The sequence below is a fragment of the Lagenorhynchus albirostris genome, chromosome 11, assembly GCF_949774975.1.
Source record: "Lagenorhynchus albirostris chromosome 11, mLagAlb1.1, whole genome shotgun sequence".
NCBI classification, from domain to species: Eukaryota; Metazoa; Chordata; class Mammalia; order Artiodactyla; family Delphinidae; genus Lagenorhynchus; species Lagenorhynchus albirostris.
The window spans coordinates 22,579,120-22,601,214 of record NC_083105.1 but is presented as its reverse complement, the minus strand read 5'-3'; the positions used below and the strand labels follow the sequence as shown (position 1 = coordinate 22,601,214).

General features: G+C 40.9%; 1 protein-coding gene across 16 annotated transcripts in view; it reads right to left on the bottom strand.

Annotated features, from left to right (window-relative positions):
- Window positions 1-22,095, bottom strand: part of ANKS1B (ankyrin repeat and sterile alpha motif domain containing 1B) — a 1,163,439-nt gene that overhangs the window by 277,327 nt on the left and 864,017 nt on the right. The gene's annotated exons all lie outside the window — the stretch shown is intronic.

Sequence of the window (22,095 nt, the reverse complement as noted above, 5' to 3'; positions counted from 1 at the left end):
CATCTTAATTTAACATATGCACCAGAATATTTCACTTAGCCATTCTTCAGTGTTGGAAGCTCCAACTTCCCACTTTACAAACAATGCTCAAATAAGCATTCTTTAACATGGTTTTTATATACCATTTGAGAATTTCTCTGGGATATATACCTAGGAATGAGACTGACTAGTCATTGAGTATACATATACTTGAGCCTCTTATATTTTACCCCTTTTGCTGCATTTGGGGTAATTTCATTAAATCTATTTTCCATTTCATATATTTTCTCTTTATCTGCGTCTAATATAGTATTTTAAAAACTTAAATGTTAGAAATCCTATTTGATTAAGGAAAACAGATCCAGAGAATGATTGAAGGAAAAAAGAAAATCAAATGACAATACAAAGACCCTTTCAAAAAAGATAAGACAGAACTTCTTTCTTGTGTGCTTTGTAATCTTAGGTTCTGTGTTCATAATTAGTTTTGAGCTCATATGAAGGAAACCTATGTGTATCAGTTAGGAGTTGATTAGGGAAACAGATCATTATGAGTGAAATAGAGTAATGGATTCATTAGAGAAATTATATGTTGTGCAGGTTAAGAAGTCTTTGTAAGACTGTTGACTTTGCATGTGGTGTTTGACCTGAGGTCATCATAGGTTAGCTTGGCAGGGAAACAGGAAGGAGAACTGAATTTGAAGTGGGAGAGAACAAGGAGAAACTGGAACCCATAAGGTCATATTAGAACCCCAAAGGACAAAAAATTGAACCCATGAGAATAAAGTGGAATTTGACTTTATCTCCCATCATCTCCAACTTAAATGATGCTGGTGACCTACAGAAGCCTGCACCCTTCACTATGGGGTTGTAACCACACTTGGCCCAGGACTCAGGGAAGCCAAAGGAAAAAATCCAGTGGGAACTGGAGAATTGCAGACCCAGGTTGTCCTCAACACCAATAAGGTAACTTAAAGATTAGCAATAACATGTGCAAATTGCCAATGCCTGCTGTCCTATACTGACTTTCAGAGTGCTAAAATGGCTGCTTCTTCATTTGTGCCTTTCTATTCTCAAGAAAATTTCCTTTGTGATTTGACTCACAAGGAAAGGAATTCTGAGAAACATAGTTTCAACTTAGCTAGGTTGATGTAGTATAAAGCCATCATACTATACTACTTTAGTTGAAGGTATGTCCCTTCAGAGATGTTTTGTTTATTTCTCTTAGTACCTTGAGGCATCTCTGGCCTGGTACCAATTTTTATGTAAATGTTTTCAGCTTAGCGTTTCCAGATTAATAACTCAAAGTTAAAGTGAGGAGCTTGCCCATAGTTCTGGGTTCTCAAGGAAGAGTCTCCATTCCCTTACCCTGAACCCAAGCTGAGAAGACAAGCTACCTTCTTATCTCCCTATGCCAATGGGCAGATTATTTTTAAGTCCTTATTTACATTTATATTAAGAATGGAGCTCTTCTCAGGTTCCGACTGTGTGGATGGTCTCAATTCTGACTCCATACCTCAAAGGGACAGAAGGCCTTGTCTCCTGACCTCCAGTGGTTGTTAAAACACAAGTCTCTAGACTTACCTTGAGGGACCTGTCCCTTACCCCCCGCAGAGTAGACAGATCTCAGCTCTACTACTCTGAGTTTCAGTTCTGTCTTAGTTTCTATTCTCTGCAGAATCTATTTATTTTCTGTCTTTCTTAGCAGTTCATTAAAAAAATACATATATATTTGTTTTATTTTATCTAGATTTTCATATGGTTTTAGTGGATGCTTTCAGGTTAACTCTTCTGCCATGTTGCTTGAACAGGAAGCCCATTGTTTTTACAACCAAAAACTTAAATGCAGAAGACCTTTTCTACAAGTCAAGGGCGCTTTAAGCAAATTCAGATTTACAGGAAAAAAATTACAGATCTACAAAACAGATCAATTAGAAGGGAAATTGGCATAACAAAAGGATTCACCAGAAGACTACTTAAAATAACTAGGATCTCACAGTGTATTTAGAGCATCTAGGAGAATGTGTATTGTAAAAAGCTATCTGGCCTATAGTTAAAGAAATGTTGGGATGAATCCTTTTGTAAAGCAGAAAGTCCTAGAGTGAATGATCACTCTAATTTATAAGTTTGTAAGATTGGGCTTTTGTGTATTTGGATTTTTTTTCATCTGGCTTTAATAATAGCGATCTAGAAAAAGTCATTTATATAAAGAGCTCAGGTTTAACTCTCCTGAGCATGTTTTTCCTATATTAACATCAAATAATCAAAACAATCAGCATATTTAAAAGACAGAATGATAAGTTCCTTCAAATGTTTAATACATGCATTTCTAAGTTCCCATGGGTCTTGTTATTAGAAATAAGTTGAAGACATATTTCCCACATAATGACTGACTTCTTTTGATACTGTTACTAAGACACAGTATAAAACATTTTTACCAGAACACAATTGCTAATTCACTAGATTCAACGTTATGTACTGAATTAATGATCATAAATACTTAACTGCTAATACATTGCAGGTACATGGACTTCCTTCACTAATTATTGGGAGACCAGGACTATAAACACTGAATAGAATGGACCTATTTTTCATTTTCATCTAAATTGAGTGTGATGACTGCAAAGCTCATCTCATTGTCTTCATGATCCTTTTCTAGAGTTTTATTTTGATACATAATTAAATATTTTAATAGGGTAACAGGTAATATACAAATTCTAAGGAAAACAGGCAGCCAGTTTTATACTAATGCTTGTCTGGTTTTTAAAAAATTAGCTCAGGTTCTCAAGCTTGGCTGTACTTTGTAATCACCAGGGAGCTTTAAAAAATACTGATGCCTGGCTCCTACTACGGAGGTTTTGATTTAACTGTTCCGGGATGCAGCCAGACATTGGGATTCTAGTATGTAGCCAGTACTAAGAACCACCAATGTGGTCAAACCACAGTTACTCAAACCCACTTAATCAGAGCACTCAATTAACTGGCAATGGGGAAGGGGAATGATGGACTGGGTAGCAGGACTGGGAAAAAAATCATTTAAAAAGTTTATATCAGGCATTTATTCTAAAATTTGTTTTTGAGCATGATCTGAAATGAGGTTCCATATATCCTAAACTCATGCACTTACAAAACTAGACAAAGATAATGACACAGAACAGTGACCTTGAGGTACTACTATTCCATTGATTATAAATTTAAAAATTTTTAATAAACTGTTTTACCCTACTTATTATTAGGTGGTTGACGCATATCTATGGATGTAATACTAATACATTGAACAGGTGTGATTTGTGGTTGTAATCACAAGGCAACTTTTCTCCCCAACTACTTAAATTTTTTTAGGGGGGTTGGTTTCTTCCTGCTGCTGGATAAAAATGTGAGCAGTCTTATCACTTTAGATAGGAAAACACAATCTCTATTTAGTAGTTAAAAATGTTCATCCCATGTAATAGTGAAAAACTCCAATCTTGATTTGAAGTTGAAGCTTCTCCCCTTTCTATCTAGGACCCTATTGAGGGAGAGCTTCTAGTCAGGGGAGGTCAGTGTGGTTGGGATCTTCTCTCTTTCCATCACCCTCAGCACTTAGCAAAAGCTTCCTTGCACTTTACATTTTAGCAATATTGAAAGCATAGTGTTCCCTCAGTGGCCCACACTGTTTCACACATCTGTACAGCTAGCTATTCACTCCATCTGGACTGCTCTTCCTTCCCTCAGTCACCTTGGAGACACCTTTTTGACCTTTAAACCCAGATGGACATTTCTCTAGCTTTAATTCCCTCTTAATTCAGCTTTATTATTTGTACCCAAATTGGTAGTAAGGAAGAAGTCAGAAATAATACAATGGATTTTATTAAAGAATTATTTGAGCTGATCAGTTGGAGGTCCTTAGAGATCATGTATCCAAACCCTTCCATCTCCAGATGGGCAAACTAGTGAGGTCAAAGGACTTGCTGAACAGTTCTAGGCTGCTTAGGGCACTGACAGCACAGGGCTCTTTCTAGCATGTTGTTTTCTTTAACAAAATGAAATATTCCACTAAATTAAAGAGGTTGTCAATTCCATGGATGAAAAATTCATGCCAAAGAACCATGTTGCACCCCTGCAGGAGGCCAGGTTAATTGTGGTCTGGTGCAAAGAGCACAGACTTGGAGTCATACAGGCCTGTGTCTGCAGTTTTTGCAGTGGCCTTGGGCAATTTATTTAACTTCTCTGAGCCACAGTTTCCTCAGAGGCAAAGCAGAAAATTAATACTCATCTTGCCTTCCTGAAAGTGTATTTGTTAGAAATAAATATGATTATATAGAAGATATATTTTACTGTATAATCTCCAAGGTACTTTAAAAATGTCAATTGTTCAAGGTACTTTTAAAATGTCAATTGTTATTGCTATAGCTACTCTAGAATAGGCATACATTAAAAGATATACGGACTTCACAGATATTTTGCTGAATAATCAAGGAATAAGATGTTAATCTTCTTTTCAGAAGCAATGAAGAAAAATCTAGACTCCACATTTATTAACTTTTTTGTTTTATGATTCGGAACTGTATCCAATGTCATTTCCTATACTTTTCTTTAAGTGGATTACTTAAATAATCAAAAATGATTAATATATGTAAAACAATTAGAAGAGTGATTTGCACAAAAAGAAGTTTGATAAACATTTGTTATTTTTGTAATTGATATCCTCCTACTTGTCTATTCCTAGCTCAATTGTGAAAGCTGAACATAACTCTCTGGACTCTGAATTTCACTCTCTATTGTTTGAAATGACAAAGATCATGGTGACAAACAATTCAAGCATTGTTTTTCCTCACTGGAAGAACAAGGTGTTGTTTTAGGGAGTAAAAGTATTTGGGAAGCATTGTTTATGACAACTGCTACAGCCTCAAAGGACAGTGTATTTTAAAAATGTATGTATGAGGACCTACAAGATGGTGGAGGAGTAAGACGTGGAGATCACCTTCCTCCCCACAAATACATCAAAAATACATCTACATGTGGAACAACTCCTACAGAACACCTACTGAACGCTGGCAGAAGACCTCAGACTTCCCCAAAGGCAAGAAACTCCTCACGTACCTGGTCGTGTGGCTGACAGGGTCTTGGTGCTCTGGCCAGGTGTCAGGCCTGAGCCTCTGAGGTGGGAGAGCTGAGTTCAGCACACTGGACCACCAGAGACCTCCCAGCCCCACGTAATATCAATCAGCAAGAGCTCTCCCAGAGATCTCCGTCTCAATGCTAAGACCCAGCTCCACTCAATGACCAGCAAGCTCCAGTGCTGGACACCCCATGCCAAACAACCAGCAAGACAGGAACACAACCCCACACATTAGCAGAGAGGCTGCCTAAAATCATATTAAGTTCACAGACACCCCAAAACACACCACCAGATGCAGTCCTGCCCACAAGAAAGACAAGATCTAGCCCCATCCACCAGAACACAGGCACTAGTCCCCTCCACCAGGAAGCCTACACCACCAGGTTGGCCCACTGAACCAACCTTACCCACTGGAGACTGACACCAAAAACAATGGGAACTATGAACCTGCAGCCTGCGAAAAGGAGACTCCAAATGCAGTAAGTTAAGCAAAATGAGAAGACAGAGAAATATGCAGCAGATGAAGGAGCAAGGTAAAAACCCACCAGACCAAACAAATGAAGAGGAAATAGGCAGTCTACCTGAAAAATAATTCAGAGTAATGATAATAAAGATGATCCAAAATCTTGGAAATCGAATGGAGAAAATACAAGAAACATTTAAAAAGGACCTAGAAGAACTAAAGAGCAAACAAACAATGATGAACAACAAATTAATGAAATTAAAAATTCTCTAGAAGGAATCAATAGCAGAATAACTGAGGCAGCAGAACAGATAAGTGACCTGTAAGATAAAATAGTGGAAATAACTACTGCAGAGCAGAATAAAGAAAAAAGAATGAAATGAATTGAGGACAGTCTCAGAAACCTCTGGGACAACATTAAACGCACCAACATTCGAAGTATAGGGGTCCCAGAAGAAGAAGAGAAAAAGAAAGGGACTGAGAAAATATTTGAAGAGATTATAGTTGAAAACTTCCCTAATATGGGAAAGGAAATAGTCAAAGTTCAGGAAGCACAGAGTGTACCTCCCATACAGGATAAATCCAAGGAGAAACAGGCCAAGACACATATTAATCAAACTAACAAAAATTACCTACAAAGAAAAAATATTAAAAGCAGCAAGGGAAAAGCAACAAATAACATACAAGGGAATCTCCATAAGGTTAACAGCTGATCTTTCAGCAGAAACTCTGCAAGCCAGAAGGGAGTGGCAGGACATATTTAAAGTGATGAAAGGGAAGAACCTATAACCAAGATTACTCTGCCCAGCAAGGATCTCATTCAGATTCGATGAAGATATTAAAACCTTTACAGACAAGCAAAAGGTAAGAGAATTCAGCACCACCAAACCAGCTTTACAACAAATGCTAAAGGAACTTCTGTAGGCAAGAAACACAAGAGAAGGAAAAGACCTACAATAACAAACCCAAGACAATTAAGAAAATGGTAGGAGGAACACACATATCGATAATTACCTTAAATGTAAATGGATTATAAGCTCCCACCAAAAGACACAGATTGGCTGAATGGATACAAAACCAAGACCCATATATATGCTGTCTACAAGAGACCCACTTCAGACCCATGGACACATACAGACTGAAAGTGAGGGGATGGAAAAAGATATTCTATGCAAATGGAAATCAAAAGAAAGCTGGAGTAGCAATTCTCATATCAGACAAAATAGACTTTAAAATAAAGACTATTACAAGAGAAAAAGAAGGACACTACATAATGATCAAGGGATCTATCCAAGAAGAAGATGTAACAATTGTAAATATTTATGCACCCAACATAGGAGCACCTCAATATATAAGGCAAATGCTAACAGCCATAAAAGGAGAAATCGACAGTAACACAATGTAGGCCAGCATCACTGATGAACACAGATGCAAAAATCCTCAGCAAAATACTAGCAAACAGAATCCAACAGCACATTAAAAGGATCATACACCATGATCAAGTGGCATTTCCCAGGAATGCAGGGTTCTTCAATATATGCAAATCAATCAATGTGATATACCATATTAACAAATTGAAAGAAAAAAACCATATGATAATCTCAATAGATGCAGAAAAAGTTTTCGACAAAATTCAACACCAACGTACGATAAAAAACCTCCAGAAAGTAGGCATAGAGGGAACTTACGTCAACATAATAAAGGCCATATATGACAAACCCACAGCCAACACCATTCTCAATGGTGCAAAACTGAAACCATTCCCACTAATATCAGGAACAAGACAAGGTTGCCCACTCTCACCACTATTATTCAACAGAGTTTTGGAAGTTTTAGCCACAGCAATCAGAGAAGAAAAAGAAATAAAAGAAATCCAAATCAGAAAAGAAGAAGTAAAGCTGTCACTGTTTGAAGATGACATGACACTATACATAGAGAATCCTAAAGATGCTACCAGAAAACTACTAGAGCTAATCAATGAATGTGGTAAAGTAGCAGGATACAACATTAATGCACAGAAATCGCTTGCATTCTTATATACTAATGATGAAAAATCTGAAAGAGAAATTAAGGAAACACTCCCATTTACCATTGCAAGAAAATGAATAAAATACCTAGGAATAAACCTACCAAAGGAGACAGATCTGTATGCAGAAAACTATAAGACACTGATGAAAGAAATTAAAGATGATACAAACAGATGGAGAGATATATCATGTTCCTGGATTGGAAGAATTAATGTTGTGAAAATGACTATACTACCCAAAGCAATCTATAGATTCAATGCAATCCCTATCAAACTACCACTGGCATTTTCCACAGAACTGGAACAAAAAATTTCACAATTTGTCTGGAAACACAAAAGACTGACCCCAAATAGCCAAAGCAATCTTGAGAAAGAAAAACGGAGCTGGAGGAATCAGACTTCCTGACTTCAGACTATACTACAAAGCTACAGTAATCAAGACAGCATGGTACCTGCACAAAAACAGAAAGATAGATCAATGGCACAGGATAGAAAGCCCAGAGATAAACCCACGCACATATGGTCACCTTATATTTGATAAAGGAGGTAAGGATATACAATGGAGAAAAGACAGCCTCTTCAATAAGTGGTGCTGGGAAAACTGGACAGGTACATGTAAAAGTATGAAATTAGGACACTCCCTAACACCATACACAAAAATAAACTCAAAATGGATTAAAGACTTAAATGTAAGGCCAGAAACTATCAAACTCTTAGAGGAAAACATAGGCAGAACACTCTATGACATAAATCACAGCAAGATCCCTTTTGACCCACCTCCTAGAGAAATGGAAATAAAAACAAAAATAAACAAATGGGACCTAGTGAAACTTAAAAGCTTTTGCACAGCAAAGGAAACCATAAACAAGACGAAAAGACAACCCTCAGAATGGGAGAAAATATTTGCCAACAAAGCAACTGACAAAGGATTAATCTCCAAAATATACAAGCAACTCATGCAGCTCAATATCAGAAAAACAAACAACCCAATCCAAAAATGGGTAGAAGACCTAAATAGACATTTCTCCAAAGAAGATATACAGATTGCCAAGAACATATGAAAGGATGCTCAACGTCACTAATCATTAGAGAAATGCTAATCAAAACTACAATGAGGGGCTTCCCTGGTGGCGCAGTAGTTGAGAGTCCGCCTGCCGATGCAGGGGACATGGGTTCGTGCCCCGGTCTGGGAAGATCCCACATGCCGCAGAGCGGCTGGGCCCGTGGGCCATCGCCGCTGAGCCTGCGCGTCCGGAGCCTGTGCTCCACAACGCGAGAGGCCACAACAGTGAGAGGCCCGCGTACCGCAAAAAAAAAAAAAAAGAAACAACAACAAAAAAAACAACTACAATGAGATATCATCTCACACTGGTTAGAATGGCCATCATCAAAAAATCTACAAGCAATAAATGCTGGAGAGGGTGTGGAGAAAAGGGAACCCTCTTGCACTGTTGGTGGGAATGCAAATTGATGCAGCCACTATGGAGAACAGTATGGAGGTTCTTTAAAAAACTAAAAATAGTACTACCATACGACCCAGCAATCCCACTAGTGGGCATATACCCTGAGAAAACCATAATTCAAAAAAGCCATATACCACAATGTTCATCACAGCACTATTTACAATCACCGGGACATGGAAGCAGCCTAAGTGACCATTGACAGATGAATGGATAAAGAAGATGTGGCACATATATACAATGGAAGATTACTCAGCCATAAAAAGAAACGAAATTGAGTTATTTGTAGTGAGGTGGATGGACCTAGAGACAGTCATACAGAGTGAAGTAAGTCAGAAACAGAAAAACAAATACCGTATGCTAACACATATATATGGAATCTAAAAAAAAAAAAAAAAGGTCTGAAGAACCTAGGGGCAGGACAGGAATAAAGACGTAGACGTAGAGAATGGACTTGAGGATATGGGGAAGGGCAAGTGTAAGCTGGGATGAAGTGGGAGAGCGTCATTGACATATATACACTATCAAATGTGAAACAGATAGCTAGTGGGAAGTAGCCGCATAGGACAGGGAAATCAGCTCAGTGCTTTGTGACCCCCCAGAGGGGTGGGATAGGGAGGGTGGGAGAGAGACACAAGAGGGAGGGGATATGGGGATATATGTATATGTATAGCTGATTCACTCTGGTATACAGCAGCAACTAACACAACAATGTAAAGCAATTATACGCCAATAAAGATGTTAAAAAAAAAAAAAAAAAGACCTGGGGAATTCCCTGGCACTCCAGTGGTTGGGACTCTGCGATTCCACTGCCGGGAGACTGGGTTGATCCCTGGTTGGGAAGCTAGGATCCTGCTATCAGCATGGCCAATTTAAGTAAATAAATAAACAAACAAACAAAGTTAACACATGTCCCTTGCCTTTAAAAAAAACTGGAATGGAACTTCTGATTATGAAAAATTGAACTTCTGAAATAAGAAATTCCAAAGAATGAAAGTCAAAAACTCCATCGACAGACGAATGGATAAAGATGTGGCACATATATACACAACGGAATATTACTGAGCCATAAAAAGGAATGAAATTGGGTCATTTGTAGAAATGTGGATGGATCTACAGACTATCATACAGAGTGAAGTAAGTCAGAAAGAGAAAAACAAATATCGTATATTAACACATATATGTGGAATCTAGAAAAATGGTACAGATGAACCAGTTTGCAAGGCAGAAACAGAGACACAGATGTAGAGAACAAACGTATGGACACCAAGGGAGGAAAATGCTGGAGGGGTAGTGGTGATGGGATGAATTGGGAGACTGGGATTGACATACATACACTAATATGTATAAAATAGATAACTAATAAGAACCTGCTGTATAAAAAATAAAATTAAAAAAATGTATATATGTATGATTCCCATTTAGCTTCTGTTATAAAACTCCTGAGACATCCTCTGGGTCTTATACTGTTTATGGATCTAGATGTCAGGGAGATGCTGAGTCCAAAGGTTTGAGAGAAAAGTTTGTCACTGAATTGGAAATTATAAGCCTTCTCCTACTGAATTATTTCCTTGTTGAATTTCAGAATATCGTCACCTATGAAGGTTATTTTACTTCAATAAAAAGAATCTTTGGATGAGGAAGACAATAGCCATATCTGTACAAAAGGAAAACATAATTTAAATAATGTACAAAAATTTACTTACATTCTCCAAATTGCTCATTATGCAAGGCAGCTCAGAAATAGGTAAAAGCCTCCCTTTTCATGGTCAGGACAGCTACTCTTGTATGTTATACATTTGTTTCAACGTGAACTTCGGTTGTTTTTTACAGAAAGAACAATTAGAAGAGATTCAGCTGTGGGACTTTTATATAACTCTTTTAACAAACACTAAATGATATTCTATCTTCAAAAGGTACTGTGAGTGCCTGTGATTGCAACCAAGTTCACTGAAACAAAAATTTTCATGCAGCAGACAGAAAACAATGTAAAGAAATCAAGAAAACCCAAACTGGGAGTTACAGTTATTGTCCATGCTTAATAAATTGTCTACTTGCAAATATGCATAATTATTTTTTAATAAAAAAGAAATTAAGTATTTTGCTGGCTTAACCAATGGTAGGTAATTATATTTAAGATGACACGAAAGTAGGCTGCTGTGTACTGATTCACGCTGCTTCTCTTCTGGGGTGGGATTTTCCGAATTGGAAGAGTAAAGCCCCATTTCCCCAGCAAGGTACAGATTGTACAAGACAGAGATCTGTCTCTGACAGAGAAAATAGCCAGTAAAACTACCTTTTCATTTGCTCCCATTTTGAGCCATAGCTGTATATTAAATAAGGTACTCAACTTTGTTTCCATTGGAAAAGGGCATTACTGCCCACTTGATCCCCAAGGAAAAGAGGGGGGTGGTGATCATGCAGAGGAAGTTGCCAGGACCACCGGTGTTGGGTGGCAGCTTCATGAGGTTGCCTAGGTAGGAAGGCAAATTGCGTGTGCTTTGGAATCCAGTTCCCTTTCTCCCCAGGCACTCCACCAACAAAATCTACAGTGAAGGACATGTCAGGGTAAGTGGTGGGGAAGGCAATTATCAACTACAGTGGTAGATTAAGAAAACATGGAGCAGAGGAAGGCTTTTCAACAGAAACCCAGCAACGCATAAGAAGGATATTCTTTCAATCTTTGGCAAGAGACCCAGAAGTGTGAGGTGTACTTATGTCTAACAGAAGTTCTGGGAGAAGGCAGCTTTAAACACCATGTAGTTAAGTTGAAAAAAAAGAATTAACTATAGGGACCCTGGGGTCTCTATGGAAAGACACTTGTATTCAGAGAGACCTGGGCTTGAGTTCTGGCTCATGTTGAGTTTAGACCATATTCTAAATGTGTGAATATGCATGGGTTCCTTGGTGTCCCCTGCAGTTTCCCTTCCTCTGTAGTAAAATGGGAATGGTGATATCCATCTCACTGGACTGTTACGATTAAACAACCAACTGAGATATGTGAAAGGTTTATCAACTATAAAGCATTATTAAAATGCTTCCAGAAAGTAACAGGAATTTATCCTGGACACTGGCATCAACAGTTAGGGAACTGTAAGTTGATCCCAGTCCTTACATTTTCTTCCCTCAGGCTCAGAGGAAGGGCTTTTCTCCTGGGTCTCACAATTACTGACTTACTCTGTTTTGGGAGGACGGGGAACTGGTTGTCAGCCTGGGCACACTCCAAAGACCACCATGTCATCTGCGTGGCTGCAGTCACCAGGGAGGCAAGCTCCTCCTCACCCCCTCTTGGTGATGGTGGGGAAGCTGGTGCTCCTGCATATCCTGCTTCTGACGTTCCATTTCCGGGTCCTTGTAGTTGTGCATGGGGCCCACAGCCCACTGCCCCCCCTTTCTCCCCCATCTACCCTGGTGCCTTTTCCCAGATCTTTTCCCTCTCCCATCCTCTGAGAAAGGAGTTAAATTCTGATCTCAGCATCCAATCCAGCTGCAGCTACCTCCCAACCAAGCAGAACCCTCTTTCCTTCTTCTTGTACTGGATACCTCCTCAAGGATGATGCTTCCGACCCCTGCCCCCTGCCTTAGTCTTGTTTTAAGGTCCACGATGTACACGATGTTCCTATGTACACCCTGAACACAGCACCTATTTCACTGTATTGTACTTTCTGTACTGTACTTTCTCCCCTCCCCTCCAGAATGTGAGCTCTTCAAAGGTAAGAACTTTGAAATGAGTCTTACTCACCAGCGTCTCTCCAGAACCTCGCGCAGTGCTTGTCACACAGTAGGTAGATGGTAAATGACTACAGAAGTGAACCAATCAACCCCTCTCCCCTCCACCAGCTCCCACTGACTGAGAGTTATCCAGAGGCAAAGAAGGGCCATTCTGAGACCACAATGTCCTGAACATAAACATCTCTCTGCAACTTTCTAGCTTGCCTCTTTCTGTATCCGTTTACCCTAGATTACCCGTATATCTGCAAGAAGGGCCGAGAACAAAAATCAGTAGAACAGAGACGAACAGTAGCAGCCACAAACTAGAGGGTTCCTTGTTTTTCATTTCTCTTCTGTTTTGACTTTCAAAAGGAATGTCAAGATTTTACTCTTTGTCTGGTGCTCTTAATCTAAAATGCCTAACAGTCCCTACATAGATAGAAGATTTGGATAATTATAAGTTTGATGGGGTTATAGGGAAAGTTTGAAAATCATTCTATACCTTCTAGAATTATTCCAAGTCAAATTGGTTAAAGAAATTTGCTTTTTCCTCTTCAGTTCTACATCATGTACCCAGGAATTCAGGGTTTGAGGATTTTTCATTCAATTGCATATAACTGATAAATAATACGAGGCTTTTCCAGAAGACCCGCTGTTTTCTGAGAACTGTTTCTATAGCTCTGTGGCAGACATTACCACGTGATGAAAAATCTGTTCCAATTTCCTCTTCTTTGCCTGCTTTGTCTTACAAATGTCGGAAAGAACTAAGACACTTTTTCAGTCTCCTTGAAGTTGGGCCGTGACACAGACACAGTCTGGCCATTGAGGTGTAAACCTGAGTCTGACAGAAGGTTTCTGGACAAGTTTTTGATTTCCTGGTGAAAGAAACACACACCTCTATCCTTGCTCCCTTCCCATTTCTCCACCTGTGCATGCCGGGATGATGCCTGGACCTGCTGTAGCCACCTTGCAATTTTGAGGTGAAAAAAAATAGAAGCATGAGGGCAAAGCACCTTCACACTAAGGAAAGCAAAGCAGAAAGACAGAAAGGCCTTGGTCCTAGTTGGCATCATGAGCAAGTACCTACTTCCAGGCCTCGTGTTGTCCAGCCCATACATGGCAGTATTGTTTAAACCACTACTAGTCAGTGTCATTCCTGACTGATTCAAGCCACAGGTAAGAACATTGAGAATGAAACTGAGCTTGGTTACCTATGGTATCATTCAAAAGCTGAAACATGGTTAATCCTTACCAAATTTAATCCTAAATATTCTCTTTATGCCCGTGGTCAGGCCTGCCCTTCTCCTGCATCTGGCTCCCATTCCTTTAAAGCCCACATTTCTACTTCAACCTAACAATGTGGTGGGGGGAAGAGGCCATACACCATCTGTCACGGGGTTCATGATTTACAGCTGACCGAGGACAGCCTCTAAGTAGCATATGTTCTACTGCAACGTGTGGTTCCTTTAACAAATTCTGGGTCATAACATTTAAAATTGATAGCATAGCTACTATTTCAAAAATATTGTATTCATTTCCCAAAGCTGCCGTGCAAATTACCACAAACCGAAAGACTTAAAACAGAAATTTATTATCTCACAGCTCTGGAGACCAGAAGTACGAAATCAAGGTGTCAGCAGGGCCATTCTCCCCTAGAAGGCTCTCAGAGAGAAGCCCTTCTTCTCTCTTCCAGCTCCCGGTGGCTCCAGGTGTCCTTGTCTTGTGGCAGCATCACTCCAATCTCCTCATCTTCACATGACCTTCTCCTCTATATTTGTTCTTTTGTCTGTGTCTCTGCTTCTTATAAGGACACTTATTTGACTTAGGGCCCACCCAGATAATCCAGGATGATCTTGTCTTGAGTCCTTTAATTACATCCACAAAGACTCTCTTTCCAAATAAGGTCCCATTCACAGGAACCAGGTGAAAACATCTTTTGAAGGCCACCATTCATCCTATTACAGTGATCTTCCTTCCTGTGCTAGAACTATTATTCTATTCTTTTTCTTTGTTGGATCTCATTAACTTTGAATTTTTTTAACCCATGTGAAGAAATGTTTATGATTTAAGTCATATTGGATCAGAATTTAAGGTTGTTTGTTGAAATATGTGTTAGATTTCATAGTTTAAAGAATTATTTTTCTTATTATGTTCTAGTCTTTATTTCTCATGGTAAAGTAAAAAATAGATGACTTTAGACAGGTAAGTACATCATGGCAGTAAAATATTTACCACATTTAATATCACCTAGGCAAAACATTTCTTGTGATTTATTAACCATAATCTTTAACACAGACTGAGTTATTATTATTTTTAGGGCATGAATTACTTTCTATCTAGACCAACTGTTTTTAACCCTGCTCATACATTATAATCACACAGGGACCTTTAAAAAATATATGTGTAGGTCTTCCCTGGTGGCACAGTGGTTGGGAGTCCGCCTGCCGATGCAGGGGACCCATGTTCGTGCCTCGGTCCGGGAGGATCCCACATGCCGCGAAGCGGCTGGGCCCGTGAGCCATGGCCACTGAGCCTGCGCGTCCAGAGCCTGTGCTCCGCAATGGGAGAGGCCACAACAGTGAGAGCCCCACGTACCGCAAAAAAAAAAAAGTGTATATATATATATGTGTGTGTGTGTGTGTGTGTGTGTGTGTGTAGGCCCCACTACAACCAGTTGAGTACATATATCTGGGGATGGGCCTGGGTATCCATAGTTTTTTAAAGCCCCCAAAGTAATTCTTATGTATAGAGAAGATTAAAAGCTGACCTGGATTCTTACTAATCCTTGTCTTCTTCAATACCATTCATTTATTCAACCAAGTAATGATTATGCACTTTCTAATGTGTAAGTCTTTGTGGGAAATGTAGGGATATATGTGACTTTTTTCTTATCTGCAGGTTTATAGTTAGGTCGTCTTGGTGTATAATATTCTAAGTGTAATGTGCCATTTACACTCCAGAGTGGTGGAGCCCAATGTCTGTAGGGAACTTCTCGCCTGGTTAGTCTGCAAAACTCAAATCAATTTAAAAAGTAACTTGTATCACTATTGCTTAACTTCCCTGAGCACACACACCGCTGCTAGTAAGAATCAGAGCAAAAAAAGATTCCTATGCTTGACATCATCAGAGAGAACCTCTACAAAGTCAGCAGCTTCTAATGTATCTTAGATCCCCCTTCCACAAAGTAGAAATCAATATATGCTTTAAAAAAAAATCAGTACTAGTAGTGATTTCTATTAGTTGGAAAAGCTTCAGCAATAAAGTTGTGTATGCCCTAGGGAAGTGCTAAGGACTGGAAATTCCCCCAGCTTCCAGCTGCTTGGGAAGAACCTTGGGGTGTTGATTCAATGTGGGCAGGTGTGAAAGGTAATGACAGTGGGGATGGGTGGGGGCAGGGTCTGGCAGCCCGTGAGCTGCTGCTTCGTCAGTGCACACCCTAATCATTGCTGCTGTTGCTGTGTCTGTCTGACATTCACAGACACATCAGTACAGGCCACCCAGAGCTCTGCAGTCACACAAAGCAGCAACAGGAAGAGAGAAGAAGAGGTTTGTAGGGAAGACCCTGCACATGAGAGGCTCAGGGTAGAGACCAGAGTAGATCTGGAGTCTACAGCTGTGAGTCAGCTTTCAGAAAAAGAGAACTGGACAACGTAATCTAAGGAGTCATAGAGTCACTTAAATCTGAGGTCATGTTGATGCAAGACAGAGAAGAAGGAGGAGGGGAGCTGGAGGAGAATAAGATAGCAAGTCAAATACTTAAAAACTACTGATGAGATAGGAATCAAATTGATCACTTGTACATTGATCAAATATTTATTGAGCATCTTCTGTATGTTCCACATTTGAGGATGCAGGAGTGAACATACACTCTGGTGAGGGAAATGGGCCATTAGCAAGTAGACAGGTAAATGAGGAGATTTCAGGGTTATAAAAACAAACAAACATACATACATTCTGGGTAATGTGATGGAAACTGATGGAGGATGGGGAGATACTACTTTAGTTTGGGTGGTCGAAGGCCACCCTAGGAGATGATGAGTGAGCTGATGTGGAAGAAGAAAAAAGATGTACATTAAGTACAGGCAGCAGGAACAGCTACTGAATTGGCCCTGAGGTGGGAACACATTTGGAGTTTGCAAAGAATCAGATGATATCCAGTCTGGGATCAGAGCAAGGACATGTCAGAAAGAAGTGGAAAAGGCAAGTGGGTTTGATGAAGAGCAAGTAGCTGGGCTTCTGGAAAGATCAGGTTGCAGGTCTTTCTGTTCTAGTCGGAAATGGACCGAGGTCCCCCTGGGTAAGCTGCTCAGAGCTGTCCTGGTACAGATAGCCTGTCAGTTCTGACAGCAGCCATCCTATCCTCCCAGCTATAATGATGTTAGCTTTGCAGTTGCCTTCTTTTTAGTATTCCAATCACTCAGGGCCTGCACCTCCATTCCCTGGGGGTTGTTTTGATAGTTTCACTATGTGCACAATGATTTTCAAGCAGGAGAGACATGAGGGACTGCAGCAGCATAAGTCAGTGATGTCAACCCCTGCCAACTACTATGACTGAAAAAGTCAGATTCCTGGAGGGACTTTATTTATACTGCCACATCCTGACAGATCTGAGGTCTCTCTTGGCATATGAGCATGGTATCATCTTATATCTATGGAAATGAAAACAGAATGGGAGGGTTTTTTTCCCTAAGCAAAAGGGAAATATTAACTCAAGACCTAAACTCTTTTATTCATTTGTGTACCCTTCCCACAATGCTGTACGGTGTTACACTGATTTCAAGACACACACTTTCCCCTCATTTTACCATCTCTGAACTGGTAATGCATCTTACAATCAATGGTGCCTCACAATTGCTGTGACATGACTGTCATCGTCTGTGCACACACACTTGGTCATAGCCATTCATGTTGTTAGTATAGTCCACGGGCATTGTTGATCCTACATGTGGTGAGTATCATTAGCATTTTAACTGTGTTTAAAAAGATTACACTACATCTTGGCGTTAATATGAACAGTTACTTGGTATTTAGAAAGGTTAAAATAAAAAAAGAAAGAGGGTAATTTGATATTTGTGAAGCAAATATCTTCACTGGAGAAGAGACTGCAATTACATATTTTCTTTAAAAGCAGCAACCTGTGAGGTACGGGACTGAAGAAAGGAAGATGTCCATAAATACATGACATCATATTATGCCTTGTTACTGTGCTACGTGAAAAAAATTTACATATTGCATGCCACAGAACTCAGCAAAACCAGGAGAAACTGACAAAGCCCTCTAAATGAAAGAGATTGCAAAGCTGTGCAAGGCTGTTGTAATGGGTTTATATCTTGGACAGAATCACCATAAGGCACTGTGTCATAATTTAATTTGCAGCATTTTTTCTTTCTTAAGGATGCATAAAATAATGGTGCATCTTATAATAGATGGCATTTTAGAGTCCATGAAATACAGTGGAGCAGAGCAGATGTTTTTGTCTTGAGATGACTAGGGCTATGTAAATACCAGAACCCATTTACCCCATTACCTTCAGGATGTCTTGTAGGCCACGTACACACTGCCACAGGTCTGGCCACTTGAAAACTTATAATGCACCATGTGCCTCACACCTGTGGCAGACTGAACAAAATGTTCTTAGGGCAACCTGATCCCCTTGGTTACCGAGCTGAATTTAGTCAAAAGCATCTAAATACTTAGATAACTATGAAGCATAGAGAGATGATCGTGAAGTAAATGGTCTTAATGAAAAATAAGACGCTAAGGCAATTACTTAAAATTCTATGTAAGAAGGTCATTATGTCTTAATGTCTGATTTTGAAAAGTCAGGACTAGTGGCCCTGAGGTTTTTTTCCTTTAAGGTGTTCTCAGATCAGTGTGAGCAGGCAGACTGGGAAGAGAGTCAGGTGGAAAGCTACGAAATAATTCACAGCCCTGCTGCGGGCAGGTTGTCAATCACTATGTGTAAAGCCGGTACCGATTTTTTTTAGAGTTCATAGTCATTCTCCTATTTCTACTCAAGAATACCGTCTTAAAGATGTAGTCGAGGGCTTCCCTGGTGGCGCAGTGTTTAAGAATCTGCCAATGCAGGGGACACGGGTTCGAGCCCTGGTCCAGGAAGATCCCACATGTCATGGAGCAACTAAGCCCTTGCGCCACAACTACTGAGCCCACGTGTCACAACCGCTGAAGCCCGTGCGCCTAGAGCCTGTGCTCTGCAATGAGAGAAGCCACTGCATTGAGAAGCCCGTGCACCAATACGAAGAGTAGCCCCCGCTCACCGCAACTAGAGAAAGCCCGCGTAGCAGCAATGAAGGCCCAATGCAGCCAAAAAAAAAAAGGTGTAGTTGAGTTCTTTGACAAATAGCAGATCAATAGCTGAGGACATGCTGCCTGGTGAGTGTTGGTGGAAAAAGGGCACACCACTCTGCCCAAACCGCAGGCTGAATGTTTGCTGTAATAGCAGGTTCTAAAGAGGAAAAACTTCTGCATGACAGTGGAGCCTTAAGTAGGGTGCAGTGTGCAGAAACGTTTCTTTGGCCACACTTTGGTTTTTCTCAGGTGTAGATCAAAAATATTTATTTCAAAAGAAAAGAAAAGCTGATGTGCTACATACTCCTATATATGTATAATTGCTTCTAGACATTTGGTTTTTTTTTTTGGCCAAGTTGCCAGGCTTGTGGGATCCTAGTTTCCTGACCTGAGATTGAACCCGGCCCTCCGCAGTGAAAGCCCAGAATCCTAACCACTGGACCCACAGGGAATTCTCTAGACATTTCTGCTTGGAATGTGTGGCCTATAGGGAGTTCAGAGTTACATGTTCAACAGAGCTCTTGACATCTCCTCCCAAATATTCCCGATCTCAAGAAATAGTTCAGACCAAAGCCTCTGAGTTATCCTCAACTCCTATCATTTCTCCTACAATCAATACCTAAGTCATCAGCTCTGTCTTCATTGAGTATTCTGCTTCACCTGCTTCACCACAACCACTTTAGCACAAGGCACCATCATCTCTTGCCTCGACTACTGGAAAGTCTCTCAGCTAGATTTTCACTCTCACCATCCCTGTCAGAGCCCCTAACTTCCCGAGGGTCTGTTCGTCCCACAGCACAGAAAGTGAGCCTTTAAACATAAACCAAACCATGTCACACACCCTTTCTCAAACCCTCTCCGATGGCTTCCACTCACTCTTAGAATGCATAGCCATGACCCACACTACCTGGTCCTCAGCCATCTCTTTGACATCTTCTACCAGCCTTGCCCCTTGCTCGTGCTCTTACAGTCATGCTGGCTTCATCACTGCTCCTCAAACAGGCTAAGCATGATCCTGCCCAGGGTGTTTGCATTTGATGTTCCCTCAGCCTGGAATGCTGACCTTTGCAAGGCTTATTCTCACATTTCGTTCGGATTTCTTCCGAAGTAACACTCCCTCAAAGAAGCCATTTCTGACCACCATCCTTAAATCTAGTCACTTTCTGTCCCCTCACCCTGCTTTAGGTTTCTTCACAGTATGTGCCGCCATCTGACGTCATATCATTGACTTGTCTTGTTACCTGCTTATTGTCTGCCTCCCTCTCTAGAATGTAAGCTCCACGAAAGCAGGGACTCTGTCACTTTTGTTTTGTTCTCCCCTCTATTTCTAGAGCTTAGAACAGTGCCTGGCATATAGTAGGTGTTCAATACATATTTTCATCTAAAATAAATACTGCATGTACTTCTTTATATGTCAGACCCTCAGTTATACACCTTCTAGACACACTGAGGCCCTACAAATGCTTATATTGTGTAGTTTGCCTTTCAACTCAAGTATCTTTACCCAACATGCCAGGCATCTGCAGCTGATGGCAGCACCCAGAGGTGGCACTGAGATGGGGGGCAGGTCACAGAAATGGCTGCCTCTCCCAGGCCCTCCACTGTCAAGGAGGTAAAGCTTGACTCTGACCACCTTGCCTCCTGTGGCTTCTTCTGTATCTTTCCCCGCTCTTCCCTGGCAGAAATTCAAGCAGTGAATATTGTTTAGCACTCACTTTGTATAGGGTGCAGGGGATGGGTATACAGTTTGAGCATTCTGAGGTCAGAACCTCAAGGAGTTTGGTGTCTGGCAGGGATGGGGGTGATGAGGATGAATCAAAACAAACATAAGGCCTGTTACAAAGGTTAAGTGTCTTGCCCCAGAGGCATTAAGGAAGCAACACTTGAATTTGGCTCATCTAACCCTGCGCCCAGTCTCTTTTCATTTTGCCACCCAAGCTTGCTTTCCCTCTGGTGCTTCTCTATATTTCTAAGTTTGTCCTAAATCCCCCTCCTCTCTTTCTCTATATTCAAAGCTCCAAATCCTACACTTCTGGGTGAGGTTATATGTCAGCTGATATTCTGATCACAGTAGCTCACAATAGGTGAGAATGACTGATAGGTTTAGCTCTCTCAGGTGGCTTTCACATCATAACCTGCTCTTCTCTGCTGCAGCCAGTCTCATGGAGACACACATGTGAGGGGCGATCTGTTTACCTCTTTGGGGGAAATTGTGGGGGAAAGGGTACCACCTGGGGTTGGCTTGCTTACTTGGAGTCTTTCCACCTCATCTTACCTCTCTAGGCTTCCAAGGACCAATGCGTGAACTAGGTTGAGGCACAGCCTTTCCTCCCTCTTTAGTACAATTTCTGAAGGGAAGTTGGTAATTAATTTTTGGCATTTGGTAGGTGGTAAAACACTCCCCCCTCCCCCAGGTATGTGTGTGTCCGCAGGTGTATGTGGTGGTGATGCAGATCATTTACAGCAGGTGAATGATCAGAAACCACACTCCTGGGCTTCCCTGGTGGCGCAGCGGTTAAGAATCCGCCTGCCAATGCAGGGGACATGGGTTCGAGCCCTGGTCCGGGAAGATCCCACATGCTGCGGAGCAACTAAGCCCGTGTGCCACAACTACTGAGCCTGCGGTCTAGAGCCCGTGCGCCACAACTACTGAGCCCGCATGCCGCAATTACTGAAGCCCGTGTGCCTAGAGCCCGTGCTCCACAACAAGAGAAGCCACGGCAATGAGAAGCCCGCGCACCACAACCAAGAGTAGCCCCTGCTCACCGCAACTAGAGAAAGCCCACGTGCAGCAACGAAGACCCAACGCAGCCAAAAATAAATAAATAAAAAAATAAAAATAAGTAAATTTATTTAAAAAAAAAGAAACCGCACTCCTGTTCATCTTGAGCCACATGTGTTCCCCAGCGGCCGCCACTAGGAAGAAACGAAGCTGCCTCAGGCAGCCACCGTGGCTAACGCTGCTGGAAAATTTCTCTGTAAGGCTGAGAACACGAGAGAAAAAATTGCGGGTGCTCATTCTGTTGTTAGATATGTCTCCGTTTCAAGA